This window comes from Amblyomma americanum, chromosome 1, assembly GCF_052857255.1.
Source record: "Amblyomma americanum isolate KBUSLIRL-KWMA chromosome 1, ASM5285725v1, whole genome shotgun sequence".
NCBI lineage: Eukaryota > Metazoa > Arthropoda > Arachnida > Ixodida > Ixodidae > Amblyomma > Amblyomma americanum.
In genome coordinates, this window is record NC_135497.1 from 163,474,968 (window position 1) to 163,491,225 (window position 16,258).

The window sequence follows — 16,258 nt, forward strand, 5'->3', positions numbered from 1 at the left end:
CACGATAATAGTGGGCCCACACTCTTACCATGATGACAGTGTGGCGCAGACGATAAACGCCTTACGAACTTATAATTGCCATGACAACGACACATGAGCCTAGGAATGAAATTTTGCTGTCACAGATATCGTTTAGCGCTGCGTCATATCATATCATCTGTACGCTCGGAAAAACTGATTTTTACAATTACTGGCGGAAGGTGGAGTCGACGAAGATGCTAAACTTTCAGGTGTATTTGTAAGGGGGAAGTACTGAAGACAGTTTTTTCCTTTTTAATGAGCCGAAGCACTCTACTGGGTGCTTACGTATGTACTCTGCTATCATGACCTAGTCATGGAAAATATCAGAAACTGCTTTGTTTGGCCCCACGTGGAGCGCACAGCGTCGGATGCGGCGTTAAATGCTTTTTGCGATTGCGCGGGTTGACCTTGTTGAGCTTTAACTGTGCCTGTGGCACCATCTATCGTCGATTTCCGCTACTAAGGTCTACGACTCCATTGGAGTCCGCTTGTCCGCTTCTGAACTTCGGAGAGGAAACAGGCACCCTGCATTCACGCAGAACTCTTTCACACCCTTCGCTTCCCTCAAGGTGGCCACAGGTGAGACTTTTCAAATGAAGCTTTAATCCATCAATAAATCACAATCCGCAAGTGTAAAGATAAAAGCAGGGAGGGCGAGGTATATCTACGCTTTCTTGCACTGGGCGTCGATCCGTGCACAGCGTTGCGTCAGTAACGTAGGAGTTAGAGCGCTCACACATCGCCGATCCGGGTTCTAAATACGGAGGAGGAGGGAGAACGTTATCCAAGGGCAGCACTATAAGGCCCAAAGAAAAAGAGTACGGCGCCGGCCGTTTTATACGTGTATACGTGTATACGTGTCATTTTATTTGTATTGCCTCTTTCATGCCGGTCAATTTGCGGCTGATTTTGTGTGTAATCTGTGCTCTTATATTGTTTTTTTTCACTCCCCCCTACAATAATCCGGGCAAGGGCGCTGTGGGTATGTATATAAATAAATGAATAAATAAATAAATTAATTATTTATGTGAGCGCCTTCATTAGACAAGTAAATACGTTACATTCGATCGTGAGAAAAAAACTGGAGGGGAAACTTAAGTTCGGCCTTAAGGGCGTTAATGGGTTAGTACCCATATATGCTGTATTGTTCATTCTCTACTTTACATTCACTGATCCCAGTGTCGCGTGATACACCTCAGACATTTCTCATTCCGGAGAGAAGGTCTCAGGTCTTTGTTTGATTGGTTGGGGGCCTCGAGATCGTTGCCCGGGCAAGGATGGCCACTGAGGTAACCCGACCCCCTTTAAAGCTTTTAATAGTACCAATTTCTATATTTTTTCCTTTGTTATCACGAGGTAGTTCTAACCACCGACGATTTTTCAAATTTCTATAAAATTATCCAGAAAATTCCTCCTATACCTCGAGCTTGGCGCGTGATGGCATTAGTTTCTTATGTGTCATAAAGCCCATCACAACACACTGGTACAGTGAACTAGAACATACCCAGTGGCGCGACGGCCTACGCCGGAGCGTGCCTTGAGCGGTAGAAAGTTGAGGCGGCGCTGCAGTCGACCGCACTTGAAAGCGCGTCAGCCTTCGGGCCGGTGTTCTGCTAGGATAAGCGATTCGTGTGGCGTTTTATGCGGCTTCAGTTTACAACCACGGGGTGTTGTAAGAGTAGCCAGGGCCAGACGTTCTTGCATTTGCTTTTTGTTTCTTGTAGCTTCGTTTTACTCATGTCAAGGCTCCGATACTGTCGTGGGAACAAGTTGTAGTTGTGCTGTCAGGCCGGAAACGGGCACTGCATCGCATATCGGTTTTCCCGCGCGTGGTTGAGCTGGATACTTGGGCGTCGTACATACGGCTACTATCTGTGACTGATGGCGCACTCCGCATAAAATACGTGCCTAATTGCGCATGTGTCCTCACTTTTGAGCGTCTTCAATGACAAAATAAAAAAAGTCTACTGTCTAGGTTCAGCAATAATCATAGGCCCCAAAACGAAGACGCATAAAAAAGGAAGCTTGTCGCAGGTGTAAGGCAATGGTGGTATACTTAATTGTTTCCTTAATAGGACCATATTTGGCAAGAACTTTCAAATTCACTACGTTATTTGCGCCGAGACGGCTTTTTACGAACGCAACACGCTCGAATACCCTGTATTGAATGCATACATTCCTGGTTTAATTGCTGGTGTAATTTTTTCCTTACTTCTTTTTTAGATCTTTGCTATCGGTATACACAAGTTATTTGAAGAATCATGTCTACAATAATGAACAGCACAGTTGTCATATCCACCAGTGAACTTTTATTTACGCAGCATATGCTCACTGCATGTCATAGTTAATCATTGTTCAACAGATTCAATACACTTTCATAGTCGAGTTAGTTTTAAATGTTGGTGAGACTTCCTGCGTGCTGCATCCCAGGCCTTATTTAAGCCTTTGATATAAAAGCGCATTCCCGTAACTACATAAAATCCAATCATACTTGCTGTTATTGTTTTGCTGTGTTCTACGCATCCGATAGGTGCCATCTCTTTGGTATGTATGACAGCGAGTATATCCGTGATGCTGTCTTGGTGGAGCTTGCTAGAGCTAAAACACCCTGTAAATATGTCCTCAAGGTCAGTAATAAACTTTAAAAGTTTCACGGAGGGATACAATAGGCCACCGAAGTCGCAGGCACTTGTGAACGGTGCTGCATCCAAGTTCCTCCCTTCTGAAGCTGGGAGTAGAAGCTCGTTCGTGCAGTCAAGGCACTTCGACTTTAAAACGCACTTCCTTGCCACATAACCAGCCACATAATAGAGTCTTGAGTCACTTTTTTGTAGGTTATAATCGTGGCTTTGTACAGGCATATCATTGATTGCAGATTCTGCTCCTGCCAGGTCTCCATTGCTGAGCAGCACATCAGCCAACTGCTGTTTATGGAAACCTTCTCGTTGATCCTGTACCGTCAAGAGGGAATTCAATACTTCACTAGCTGCACCAGGAATGCTCCTGGCCAGATTATAATAGCTCAAGCAGTTAACTGTGGTCAGGAACTGCTGAGGGGTTGGATGCGCGCCTCACGGTGTCGAACAAGTTTTCAATTTTATCTTGGCTAAGACGAGATGTCATGATATAAGTGTATATTACTTCGGAACTAAGATATTTCAGAAGCTCTAAATTGCTGTTGATCGACTCTCTGAGACCTTCCGATGTTGAGGAACTTAAAAAGTGTTTTGTGTCTGCATGTTTCTCCCACTGGTTTAAGAAATCTAAAAAATCCACAAGCTCTCGTAAATTCGGCGAATTTGGCTTCAGGGCTTCGGCAGGGAAGCGTGACGTCATGATTTCGATCAGTGACTGCATTCTCCTGCACAAGAATACAAACAGAAAACCAATAAAAATCAAGAAGAAAACAATTTCCAGTGAAAATACCATTAGACTGAAAACTTAAGGATGGAAATCATAGCAATAAATTTAAGTTTCAAAGATACCTTCGAAGCATCAGTTCATATATAAGTATATTTTATAAAAATTCAAAGTACAAACCTGAAAAATTTTTGTACTGCATCAATTTTTCCACAGTTGGTTTCTACTTGGGCCTTGAAGAGCTGAAGGCCTCTCAATGACTCGGAACTGAATAAATGAAAAGCATAGGCGACTCTCATTTTTTCAATGTTGTTTGGCTCAAGGTGTGTCCTAGTTAGCCGAGGCATTGCCTTCATGGTGACATTATTGGAGTCAAACTCGAAAGCTTTCCGAAGTGGCTCCAGTGATACCTGAAGTAAAAGCACATACTTAGTAGTTATTAAAAAACTTGCATATAATATGCAACTGATAAAAATGCACAAAATGCTCTTCTCTAATGCAGAAGTATGCATACCATTCCATCTGGTGTGTTGAAGCTTGTTTGTAGCAGTTTATTGCGAATATTTTTCATTAAATGAGGAAAGTCGGAGAAAAAATGGGGGAATCTTGTATCGTCCACTGGGTGCGTCCTTTTTCCCGATATTTGCTGTGAATTTTCTTTTATCCCCATTATTTTCCACATATTGCGGTTCCAGGGTGCCGCATCACAAGTTGTGTAATCAACAAATAATCCTGCTTTTTCTGCTAGCATGCCAGCTTCGAGAATGATTTTTGACAATAAATGTCCTTTGATATTGGTGTTTGTCGCAAATGTGCCCAAGATCTCCTTCCAGTTAGAGGCACAAACATCACCACGAGGCCATAATTGGAAAGGATATGCTTTTCTCCTTTTGGTGTGTAGGGCCCGAGATCGACTAAACCAGCAACCTTACCCGCTGTGTCAGCAGAGAGAGGCTCCGGTAGTTTCATCTCGTCAATTACTAAGCCCCCATGGCACTTGAAGGGGTCCATCCCTGATGTCTTTTGTTTTAATGTTTCAAGCATCTTTTCATTAAATCCAAAGCTACCCATGTAGTTTGGCATGTACTTCCGTATTGTCGTCTTTCCTGGAAGTACTAAAATGTTTTGTCTCCGAATGTAATCGTAGAGCTTGGGACTACGCATTTTTAGCAGAATACACTCGAGCATCCATTCCTTGTTGAAATTCATTCCTCGTGTGTTCTTTCGCTTCGCTGCCTCAAAACATTGCCTTACAGCTAGTTGCTGCTTTGGAGACAAGTGTTTTAAGCGGTCTTGCAGAATTTTCTCGCTTGTGGCTGCAGTTTCATTTTTCATCCTTGAAATGCTTTCACTCAAGGTCACAACTTTGGATTCTAGCCTCTTAATCTTCATATTTGCAGCTCGGAGTCGGCGGGATGTCTTGCAACTAGGCTTGGGAACCTTTTTCTGCAGGCGACATTTTCTTGTTTGCAGAGATTTACGTAGATATTTGCAACGTAAGCAAGGTTGCCCTGGAAAAAGACAATGTAATTTTTTAGGTAGGAATCAAAACACTTCACAGACATAAATGCTATGTATTACAAGAGCTTAATCGAACCCTTTCGGATCCTTCTCACAATCAACGTGCGCGCACACACAAACACATGTACACGCACGCACATACACACACACTTCTGAAATGGAATAAAAGAGATGGTGACTGCTGCCAGCAAGACTGAGATTTTTTTTAAGCTATTCCAGCTAGACGCAACGCGGAATTATTCTTTACAATTAGATACCTTGCCGCATGCACTATAAATGACGAATTGCCTTAAAATTTCACTGAACCTGTTAAAGTCATGTCACAAACTAAGTTGAGCGGTGCAAATTTGACGGCAAGTCAATTCGTTCATGTTTGAGGGTGGAAAATTTTTAGCGCAATAGAGAACACAGTGCCTTCTGTATACAGGTCGAGACAAACGCTGTGTTGCGCTAAAAACAATTTTTCTCCCTCAAATTAAACTTTAGCACAACAATTGTGTTCAGCTTGTGCTTACCTTCTTTTGGTGCTTTCCCAATGCAGTTCACCCTGAAGTAGATGCCTCCATATTAGTTTCCGTTTGTGCAAAAAGACCTTTCGTCAATTCGAACGATACCGACGACACTTCTGCTGCTCCGCAACAAATCGGAATGCTAGCTGCCCTCCTTAGGACATCTTCAGCTTGTTGAAATGACACAATATTATCTCTTCTACTAGCTTGCCCAAAAGATGCACCTTGCACGTCAAGGTGCTTTCGGCCTCAGTGTCGAAAAACACTGCTCTTGCGACAGTAATTTCATTCGTCGCAGCATTTAGTGCACAGCACACGTAGCACACTCCGGTAAATCCAGGGAACTCATGCAGCGCCCAAGATTTCGAAGGAGGTGTGAGTCCACGCAGGTCGGCGACATTAACAACTTTGTCCGTTGCGGCAACACCTTCGCATTCTTCGTTGCCCACTGCAACGTCCGCACCATGATCTCTCTCTTGATCGCGGTCCGAGCGGCGAACTTTACATCTGGTATCGCATGGCTCCTCTTGCTGCCGTCTTTTTTCTTTGGAGCCTTGGAGTCGGAGTTGCCTTGCTCAAATAGGCGGACCAGTGCGGGAGAAGGGTTGGAACTGCATTAGGGGCGAGCTTTGCAGTCCCCCTCGGGTATCTGGCTTCCTTTCCATCTATTACGTGGACATAATCCCTCAAAATTAGATGAGGTTCAAAGTGGAGTTCGCAAACTGCACAATCGGGGCCAAGCGGCCTGTCAAGCATGCGCAGATTTCGCTGCCAAACAAGCCTTTGGGTTTCATCTTCGGGAGCCTTGAAAAGCGATAACTTCCGCTCTTGGGCTGTTCTTGCGTACCCAGTTGTGCAGCCTGGCGCGTAACAGTGGTTTAACCGCCACCTGGGCGGCATCATCAAGACACTGACGCAGAATAAGGCACGAAAGAGGCGAGGTGCCGCGCCGAAAGCAATGCGAAGCGAGGCGCAGTAGCAGACGACGAGCGCGCTCGCTTCAAGTGCGAGCGACGACAGCGCCGCCGCTACTTTCTCCCGAAGGAGGCACGCGGCGAACGGTGAGCCGGGCCTCCGCTCACTGTAACACTGGTTTCTGTAGCAGTGAGGTCATATGTAAATATTAGACTTTTGTCCATAAAGTTCCGAGACTGATTTATTTTCTTTCCTAGAAGTGATTGCCCGAAGCAAATGTTGATGCGTCTGTTTAGCGGCATCTTCTAGTATTGATATTGGCTGTCGTTGCTGTGGCAGCCACTAGATGGCATCACGTCTTCGGAAAGACTGTTGCCTCTAGTCATTGGCACATTCTGCTGTGAGTGACTGTGGAGAGATGGACGACAGTCTTGAACAGCATATTAACATAAAATTCTGCGTTAAACTCGGTAAGGCCGCCACACAGACATATGAGCTTCTTCATGATGCTTACAGCAAAGAGATGTTATTGGAGGGATGAGTATTCGAATGACGGTAAGAGGTTCTTCTCAGTCAAAGTGGTGGTAGAAGACGACACAAGGCAGAGGTGCCCTTGGAATGAAGACAACATGGCTTGGATCACGGAATTGTGCAGCAAGACCGCACCGTTACAGTTTGCATGCTTTCAGATACCCTCGACATCAGCAAGACAGCATGCAGTAAAATTTTGTGTGAGGACTTGGGGAAATCAAAGCTGAATGTCAGACTTGTGCGGCACTCCACACAGCACCAGGAGGACACACGTCTGAATGTGCTGATTAGCTCTCCGATGCACACAAGGATGCTGCATTCGTCAACATCTATGGGAATCTGGACAATGGAGCCTTCTTCACTATTAGATAACGCTCGTGATAACATGCCCCTGTTGTTAAACCTTGATGCTATGTCCAATTGGTTTATCGATTGGTTTATGACTTTAAATGGTAGTAAATGCAAAAAGCATGACAATACCTTTACTACTCTTACTAAGACACCTATACCCTACTGGTACAGAACTCTATAGCTCTCAGCAGTGTCACTTCCTATAAATACCTCGCAGTTTACCTAACAAATAAATTTTCATGACATGTTCATGCAAAATATATCAGTAACAATGCTAATCTTGCTCTCGGTTATCTGCGTAATAACTTATCTCAAGCGCCATAGCATCCCAAACTAATTTTGTATCAGACATTAAGTTTCAAAGTTTATTTCCTGTCTAACAATACAGATGGAGGAATTGTAGAAAAAAGCTGCCCTTGACCAGCTTGGCGAGTCCACGATCATAATGATCGGCAGGGAGGAAGCATAAGAGTTTATACATTTTATAAAGAAGCACAGCAAGGAAACACCAAAGAATACACGAAACAGCAATATGTATACATAAGGAAACAGAATTTGACCTAAACTAGAATATGCCTCCGCAATATGGGATCCCGCTCTTTGTACACTAAATGAAGACATTGAAGCAATCCAACATCGATCAGTGCGCTTCATTCTATTATGCCCGAACTGCGCGTGTTTCTCTAACAAAGTCACAACTAGGTCTACCGAACTTGCACACTAGAAGGAAACCCTCCCATTTGTTCCTGCCTCACTATTTATTTCTCTAACTCCTCACTTAAAAATGTAATTAATTTCTGAACCAACTTATCAACACGTGTCGATCACAAACAAAATTTGCACCCCACATTGCTGTAATAATAATAATTGGTTTTGGGGGAAAGGAAATGGCGCATCACCTGTCTCTTATATCGTTAGACACCTGAACCGCGCCGTAAGGGAAGGGATAAAGGAGGGAGTGAAAGAAGGAAGAAAGAGGTGCCGTAATGGAGGGGTCTGGAAGAATTTCGGCCACCTGGGGATCTTTATCGTGCACTGACATCGCACAGATCATTGGAGCGTGTGCGTTTCACCTCCATCGAAACATGGCCGCCGCAGTCGGGTTCGAACCCGGGTGCTCCGGCTCAGTAGGCGAGCGCCTTAACCAAAGGCCGGAGGCATGTCGGCGTTTCCGGCAGCGTTTAGAATTGTTCGTTACATGACCAGATTACCATGCAACACAGATTAATTTTTCTTTCATTTATTATTTCGTTTTGGTACATCCTTTAGATTGGGTACACGTTCAGAAGATCAACAAATCAGATTGTTTCCTACTATATACAACCTGAATGCACTGCACCGTAAACGCATCACGATTTGCCGACTCAGGCGCCCCGCTGCCTGGTGGTCGGCGGCAGTGTCTCGCGGTCGTGAGCCGCCTCTTCACGTGTCCGTGATGATCGGCCGTTGCGACTCGGCCAAGGCCTGTCGACCACTTCACAACGACACGAACCGGCAGCACCTCAATCGCGAGTGGCTGCCTTCACCTTGTCCTTCACTCAGGCCGCTGTTGGTTTCACTGATGGCGGGTTGAATTCCGGTATGAGGTCAGCGACAGACTGATACGGCGGGGTAAGATTGGCACGCGACGAGAGCACAGGCTCGGTGATGCCATCCTCGATTTCAATCGGACAGCTAGATACAAGGCAAACCATTTTGCGTGGGCTCGTTTGCGGTGACTTGGTAGACAGTGAGTGGCAGATGTTACCTTATGCTGGTCGGGGCTTCAAGATCGCCGTCCTCTTGAAATGTGTCTACGCTCCCTTGGTGCACAGGGGTACCAGCGGTAAATGACCGGAGTTCTGCGACGCAGCGACGATCGCAAGCTGTGACATTCGACATTCGAATGGAATCGCGCTTGGCGCCCCTATTGCCGCGTGGCGTTCTTCTTCGTCGTCGTCAGCTAAGAAAAGTTGGGTTTCGTTTCATGATGCTTACCAACTAATCAGCCAAGTGACCGAACAGCAACCAATGAATATGCATGTTGTCATTCTTGTACACATTTAGTGCTGTAATCGGCATCTATTGTTTTCATTTTTGCATAAATTTGAGACATCTCATTTACCCGAATCACTTCCTATGCCGGATTCCGCCGGGCGGCAAAACAAACAATGGGCTCTCTTGCGAGTGCACGAGAAGTATGCATTGCTCGCAGTGCGCGATGCTCTTGCTGGCCTCACGCGGCCGACGGAATGTAAAAGAGAGAGAAGAGGCTATGGAGAATGGGAAGGCGTTGTAATCCTGCTGGGCGCCTTAACTGCACAGTGAAACCAGGGATGAAAGGAGGAATAAAGGGGGCGCGGCGAGTGAATTCCAGGTGCCTACCACGCAGCGAGGGATGGAAGCTTCGTGCAGCCGTCGCAGTATTTCAGTGGTTATTGCGTTCGGCTGCTGAGCAAAATTAAGTCACAGGATCAAAGTTGAGTTGAGGTGTTGAATGCTACAGGTAGGATTAGCCTTGCTTATTCTTCCGGCAATTGCGCCGCCGTAGCGTCACTTCTATGTTATTAATGTCCTAAAACCTGTCGGATCTACCCCGTTTTGCGCACAGTCACTTATAATATCAAATATTCCACTCCCGCAGTCACCAACTATGCACACATTCACTCCACACAGTCCACTCCAGAAGTCACCATCTATGCACATATTAAGTCACAGTAGAACATAGTCGATCCATTGCAGTGCCACTATCCATACACACATCCGCCCACAGTGTAACGTAGTCCACTCCAGAAGACACCATCTACGCACAAATTCAATCCCAGTAGATCGTAGTCCGTTCCTGCTGTCACCATTTAGAAACAAGATCAGTGTCCTGAAGAAATGTTAAAAGAAGGCGTGCAGCCTCCCTTCTGCATGTCTGGTTTCCACTCGGGTAGACAATGTCCTGAACTGTACTGTGAAGGATTCCTGTCTTCTTGAAGGAAGCGAACATCACATACATTTCCGCGTTGTACTATGGGCAGTACATAATATTATGTCCCATATCACTGCACACACTACATAAAGAACATAGCGTAGGCGATGCCATGCCCGTCTTATGCATCCAGGCAGGAGTGCGAGCAGAGGCCGTGTGAATTCGATGTAGTGAGTGGCCTGGAATCTTCTCAGTCCCTTGGTCACACATGGCTTGCGGGGCGCACTCCACAGGGTACTGAAATGGTCGAGCGTCGTTTTCCTGTAGAAACATTTTCCTTCTTGAGGTATTTTTTTATGGATTCCTTGACAGAGCTTTATGGACGAGGCTGTCTGCCACCTCATTGCCTCTGACTGCTATGTGAGAGGGCACCCATTGGAAATATAGAGTAACGCCTCTGTTGTGCAGATTCGGCACCAACCGTAGAGAGCTTATAGAGAAAACATCAGTATAGAATCCGCGCTGCAGGGAAGATTTTGAATCAGGATGACAAGAGGTTGAGCCGGACAAGACCCTAACTTCCGTAAAGCCGCCTCAATAGCAACACTTTCGACCGTTGTGGAGGATACGACAGCAGTAATGCGTACAGACCACTTACGGTCCAAAGAAAGAATATAAAAAGCAGCTGCGCTAGCTTGTTTGACCTTGCCTACCGAACCATCCGCGAAAATTTGAAGATGGCGGGCATACTCTGTTTACAAATGCTCAAGTACGACCGAACGTGTTGCTGCCAAAGGAGAGCTGCGCTTTACGCTCACATGGGGAATTGTGACCTTACAGTCGAGGGTCGGAAAATACCAGGACAGATTCAACCGTTTCCTTTGCCTCCGGACATTAAGGCGTAAAGAACAAAGAGCCAAGTATGCCTTCCACTCATATCTTATGCAGAGCCGCTCGAGAAGGGATCGCCAAGCTACCGTCTCTCCTAGGCGGCCAAGATACATTAGTAGTCTCTGAGAAGCGACAACGCTAAGAGGTTTTGATAGGAACTCATGAAGTGCGGCCTTGTTCGCAGCTGCCTGAGGAACTCCAATGACTCTTCTTAGGCTCCTTCAGTGGACAACTTCGAGACGTTCAAGCTCTGATGCCGAGGGGGAAATTAAAGGTAATTGATACAATATGCGACTGACCACCAGCGCTTCATGAAGTCTGACCACCGAAGAAGGATGGTTTCCCCGTTTCTCACTTGCAATTCTGCGGATAACATTGAGACGAGGAGACAGAGATGAAACAATCCAGTCGACAGCTTTTCGCCACTGCAGACGGGAGTCAATAATGACGCCCAGGAAACGCGTGTGCTTGAATTGGCGGATGCAAGAGTGACAAAGGTCTATCATCAACCGCGCTTGACGTCTCCCCACGCCTGGAAACAGAACAAAGCCGGATTTTTCCACTGATAGAGACAATACCACACCTTGAATGTAAGCTTGTGCCGAAAGTAGAGCCTGTCGAGCTATCAGGGCTAATCGCTGGTGTTGGTAGGCAGTAATCCATATACAGATGTCATCATCATATATTGACATACGCACTTGCCTGCAATTTTTTCCAACGAATCGGGAAGGCCAGCCATTACGACGTTAAAGAGCGTGGCGGAAAGAACGTTTCCCTGAGGCACACCTCGTGATAAAACCCTTTCGGTGCTTAAAGTGCTCCCTAACCCTACACGAACCGCTCGATCATTTATAAACTTGTAAATTATTCTAAACATACGGCCCTGTATGCCCATGCCTTGCAAATTGTTTAGAATTGAGCTCTGAAGGACGTTGTCATATGTTTTTGCAACGTCAAGAAAAATGGCTATGGTGAAAAGGTCGGAACCTCTCTGGTGTTGAATGTGACTCACCAAGTCTAAGACGAAAACAGGATCAAATGCGGTCCGGGCTTAGATGGCGGCTACTACGGCACCTCTTTCTTCCTTTCGTCTTTCTCTTCCCCTTTATTCCTTCTTTACGGGGCGGTTCGGGTGTCCACCGAAATATGTGAGAGAGTTACTGCGCTATTTCCTTTCCTCAAAAACCAATTTTCATTTCTATAACGCAAAAGGTGGTCTTCCTTTTTTACTCTCTCACCTTTAGCGGCCACCTTTTGCGTAATGTGTTTCACTTGTGGGAGGGAGAGTGCGAACGCAATCGCGATTTCCTCCGCGTGCGTTGTGCTGTAGGCGCTGAAAGTGAGTCCTGCCACTGTAGTGGTGTTGTGGACCACTGCCGCAGTGAACCACCCCCCACGGTGGGGAATGGCAATGTCCACGTATTACACGTGTTGTCGACCATAATGTCGCTCCAGTGCTTCCGCACGCGCCTGGCGACGGCCATTGTGGTCAGAGTGTGACATGTTGCGGGGAATGGGTCGGATCCTGAGGACGAATCTCCAAGGTTCTGGCGCTTGTACCCGTTCCTCAAAGTTGATGGTGTGTTTGATGGGGAGTCGGTCAAGAATGCGGTGACCGGATGGCATTTGTGATAGGTTGGCGAGATGGGCGTCTCGTAGTTTCTGATAGGTGTTGACCACCCCCCAGGTCCAGTATTTGCTGGTTGGATGTGGCAATGGGAAGGTCAAGAGCCCGTTTGATGACTTCGCGGTGCATGACCTCGAGTTGGTCCTCGTCGTGTTAGCGCATGTGAAGGTAGGGGGTTGTGTAGAGAATTCTACTCGTTACCAAGGCATATGCCAGCCGCAAGGCATCTTTGCTTCGTAACCCCCCACGCTTGTTGGAGACTCGGCGGACCATACGGCCCACCAGATCACCATACATGCCTAGTTTTGCGAGTGTTGTGTCCGGTCTGCGTTGCTGGTGAATAAAGAGACCGATCTCCTTGGCCTCTCTAATCGGACCCGAAGGAAGTGTGAGGTGAATTGAATTTCGTCCCGAGGATAGGGCCGAATATGGACAAATTCTGATTTGGTGGGAGCACACAGTATGCAGCGTAAGTGTCCACTGCCTCCGCTGCCTGTTGTAGGCAGGTCGCCATGTGTCCGAGATTGCCTTCTGTGTCCCAGATAGAGATATCATCCGCATATAGGGCATATCCGATGCCGGGCATGGCTCTTAATTTTGCGGGAAGGTCTTTGATTGCGAGGTTGAAGAGGAGGAAAGATAAAACCGCACCCTGTGGTGTACCCCGGGATCCGATGGTATGGGGTCCATGTTCCTTGTCTTGAATTGGAATGTAGGCCTGTCGAACCGTGAGAAATTGCCAGATGTATCGGTATATATTCTGACCACAGTTGGTATCTTGGAGGTGGTTGAGTATTACTTCATGTTTCACATTATCAAAGACTCCTTTCAAATCCATGGACAGGACTACCTTGTACCCGCCGTGGTGGCTCAGTGGTTAGGGCGCTCGACTACTGATCCGGAGTTCCCGGGTTCGAACCCGACCGCGGCGGCTGCGTTTTTATGGAGGAAAAACGCTAAAGCGCCCGTGTGCTGTGCGATGTCAGTGCACGTTAAAGATCCTCAGGTGGTCGAAATTATTCCTGAGCCCTCCACTACGGCGCCTCTTCTTCCTTTCTTCTTTCATTCCCTCCTTTATCCCTTCCCTTACGGCGCGGTTCAGGTGTCCAACGATATATGAGACAGATACTGCGCCATTTCCTTTCCCCAAAAAGCAATTATTATTATTATTACCTTGTCATTGTGAGGGAGTTGTTGGGGCTCTAATATGTCATGATAGAGTTGTAGAAGGATGTGTTGTGCGGATTTCTGTAATCGGAAACCAAACATAGTGTCTGCAAAAATGTGATATGTTTCGAGGTATGTGGACAACCTGTCTAGCACCATAGTCTCCATCAATTTGCCGACACAAGATGTGAGGGAGATAGGGCGCAGGTGCTCCACATCAATTGGCTTGCCTGCCTTAGGAATAACCGTCACACTAAGGCTGTTTTCCGATCCGAGGGAGAGGAATCTCTCCAAGCCAGATATATATGATTGATGAATTCAAGGAGGGTACGATAGGCTGCATCCGGAAGGCTCGCCAGAAGTTTGAAGGTAACCCTGTCCCGGCCCGTTGCAGTAACGCGTTTCATTAGGCTAGGGCCTCCTTCAAATCATGGAGCTTGAAGGGGGCGTCCAGCTCCAGATTTGTTTGCCCTATGTATGCGCATTGAGAAAGGCGAGGGTCCACCGTGGTGCAGAGATATCTGTCACACAATGTTTGGGCCAGTTGTGTTGTACTACCGGGAAAGCTATACATGGGCGGTCTGAGGGGCAGCGCCGTTTCTGCACGCGTTTCATTGGGGTCAATAAGTGCACGAAGCATACGCCAGGTGTTGCGGCCAGACGTCTGGCGCGGCACTCTTGCATCGATCCACCCAGTTAGTGTCGGCTAATTGAGCGGCATAGTCGGCAGCCTTGTGGGTGAGTTCAAGAATACGGTGTCTGAGTTTCTTGTTGTGTTTCTGCTTTTTCCATCGTTTGGTGAGACTGCGGCGGGCCTCCCAAATATGGAGAAGATGGTTGTCTACTTCGGGGGTGGAATCAGTGAGCTGAATGCATTGTTCGTTTTTGCGGAGAGTTGTCATTATAGAGGCCACCCGTTCTTGATATCCCGAGCGAACAATGTCGACAGAGGGAAGTGTCGAGCGGAATTTAGTCCAATCGGGAATATGTGCATGCGTTGTGCGGCGTTTAAGGGGCCGTGTGTAAATGGTCGTACTAATGATGCAGTATTCACTGCCAAGGGTTTCTTGGGTGTTAAGCCAGTCTGCGTGCCGAATATTGCGGGTAAAAGTCAAATCTGGGCATGCATCCTTGGTTACTGAGTTACCCATGCTAGTGAGGTTGGCCGGATCGGTATGGAGGGTTGCACCAAGAGTCGAAATTAGTTCCGCCAATTTTATGTCTCGGGGTTCCTCCCTAAGGTAGCCGACATGGAGCGTTGAAATCTCCTACAATAAGTATGGCGTCGCGTCCAGCCACGCGTATTGCTTCTGTAAAAAGCTTAGAAAAAGTTACGTCTTTAAGTTTTGGGGGGCAGTATATATTAAGCCCACGAAACGAGGGGTCTTTGCTGCGCAAAGGTAGGACCGTGACCATGACATATGAGTATTCGGGGGTCGATGGGAGGGGGACCTCTTGTGCTGCATAGTCTTTGTGAACTAGGATGCAGGTTTGTGTGTCCCTCTGGAAAGTCTGATAATTAGTGAGTTTGGTGTTGGCTCCGGGCTGCTGAAGGGCGACCAGGGCCACGAGGAACTCAAAGGTTTCAAGGTAAAGGCGAAAGTGGGCTCGCTTCTGCCGGTCCTTGAAACCCCTGCAATTCCACTGGGTTACTGTGAAGGGATGTGTTTGTGTCGATGCTCGCGATCTAGGATTGGGGGCCATGATCAGAGGTTGAGGGGGTGAAGGATGCTGCTGTGTTAAGGAGGTTCGATCCACTGCAGCCCGAAGCCGTGCGGATGGCGCATTCCTCGTTATCGGAATCGTCAATACGACGAGAGAGTTTTGTGGGGCGTGTGGGAAACCTACGGGGTCCTGCACGTTTAGAGAGACGTGGGTGTTCGAGAATCCATTTCTGGGTTAAGACTGATACCGAGCGCGTGATGCGGGCAGTTATGCTATCCATCTGGGCGGCAAAGGCAGCATTTATGAGTTTTCCTTGCTACCAGCATTCAGGTTGTCTATAGTTGGTCTTCCTTGTGTGATAAAAGTGCACTATCGGTTTTAAAACAGAACTTAGTTCAATATTGAACCGCGCAATCTTCCTTCTTCAGCCTCAGAGATTCATAACGTCCATGGAGTAAGGAAAATTCCTCCAAGGTGGCGCCTCTTGTCCTATGACCAGGTGGTCAAAATTATTTCGGAGACCCCTACGGCGCCTCTTCTTTCACTCCCACCTTCCTCTCTTCTCTTATGGCGCGGTTCCGGTCTCCACAGCAAGTTGCCGGCCAGAGTATCAATCTACATGCCTGAACTATCGAACTCGATGTTCCAAACTGCAGACAAAATTTGCAGTCATAATTTGAACTTCCGCGTCTTCGCGCCTCTACCTCTCTCGCACGCCAAAACGGCGGCGCTCCTCCGCCGGCCCCACTCATTCGGACCCTCCCCTATCACCGCCGGCTTCGTCGCGCGCGGAGTGGCCTCAGC

At 47.2% G+C, this 16,258-nt stretch overlaps 1 long non-coding RNA gene across 1 annotated transcript in view; it reads left to right on the forward strand.

Moving 5' to 3' along the window:
- The first annotated feature begins 495 nt into the window (after nt 1-495).
- The window catches only part of LOC144136739 (uncharacterized), a 34,732-nt gene continuing 18,969 nt past the window's right edge, over nt 496-16,258 (forward strand). Inside the window, exon 1 of the long non-coding RNA XR_013315663.1 lies at nt 496-600. This is a non-coding gene — a long non-coding RNA (uncharacterized LOC144136739). The remainder of the gene's footprint in view (nt 601-16,258) is intronic.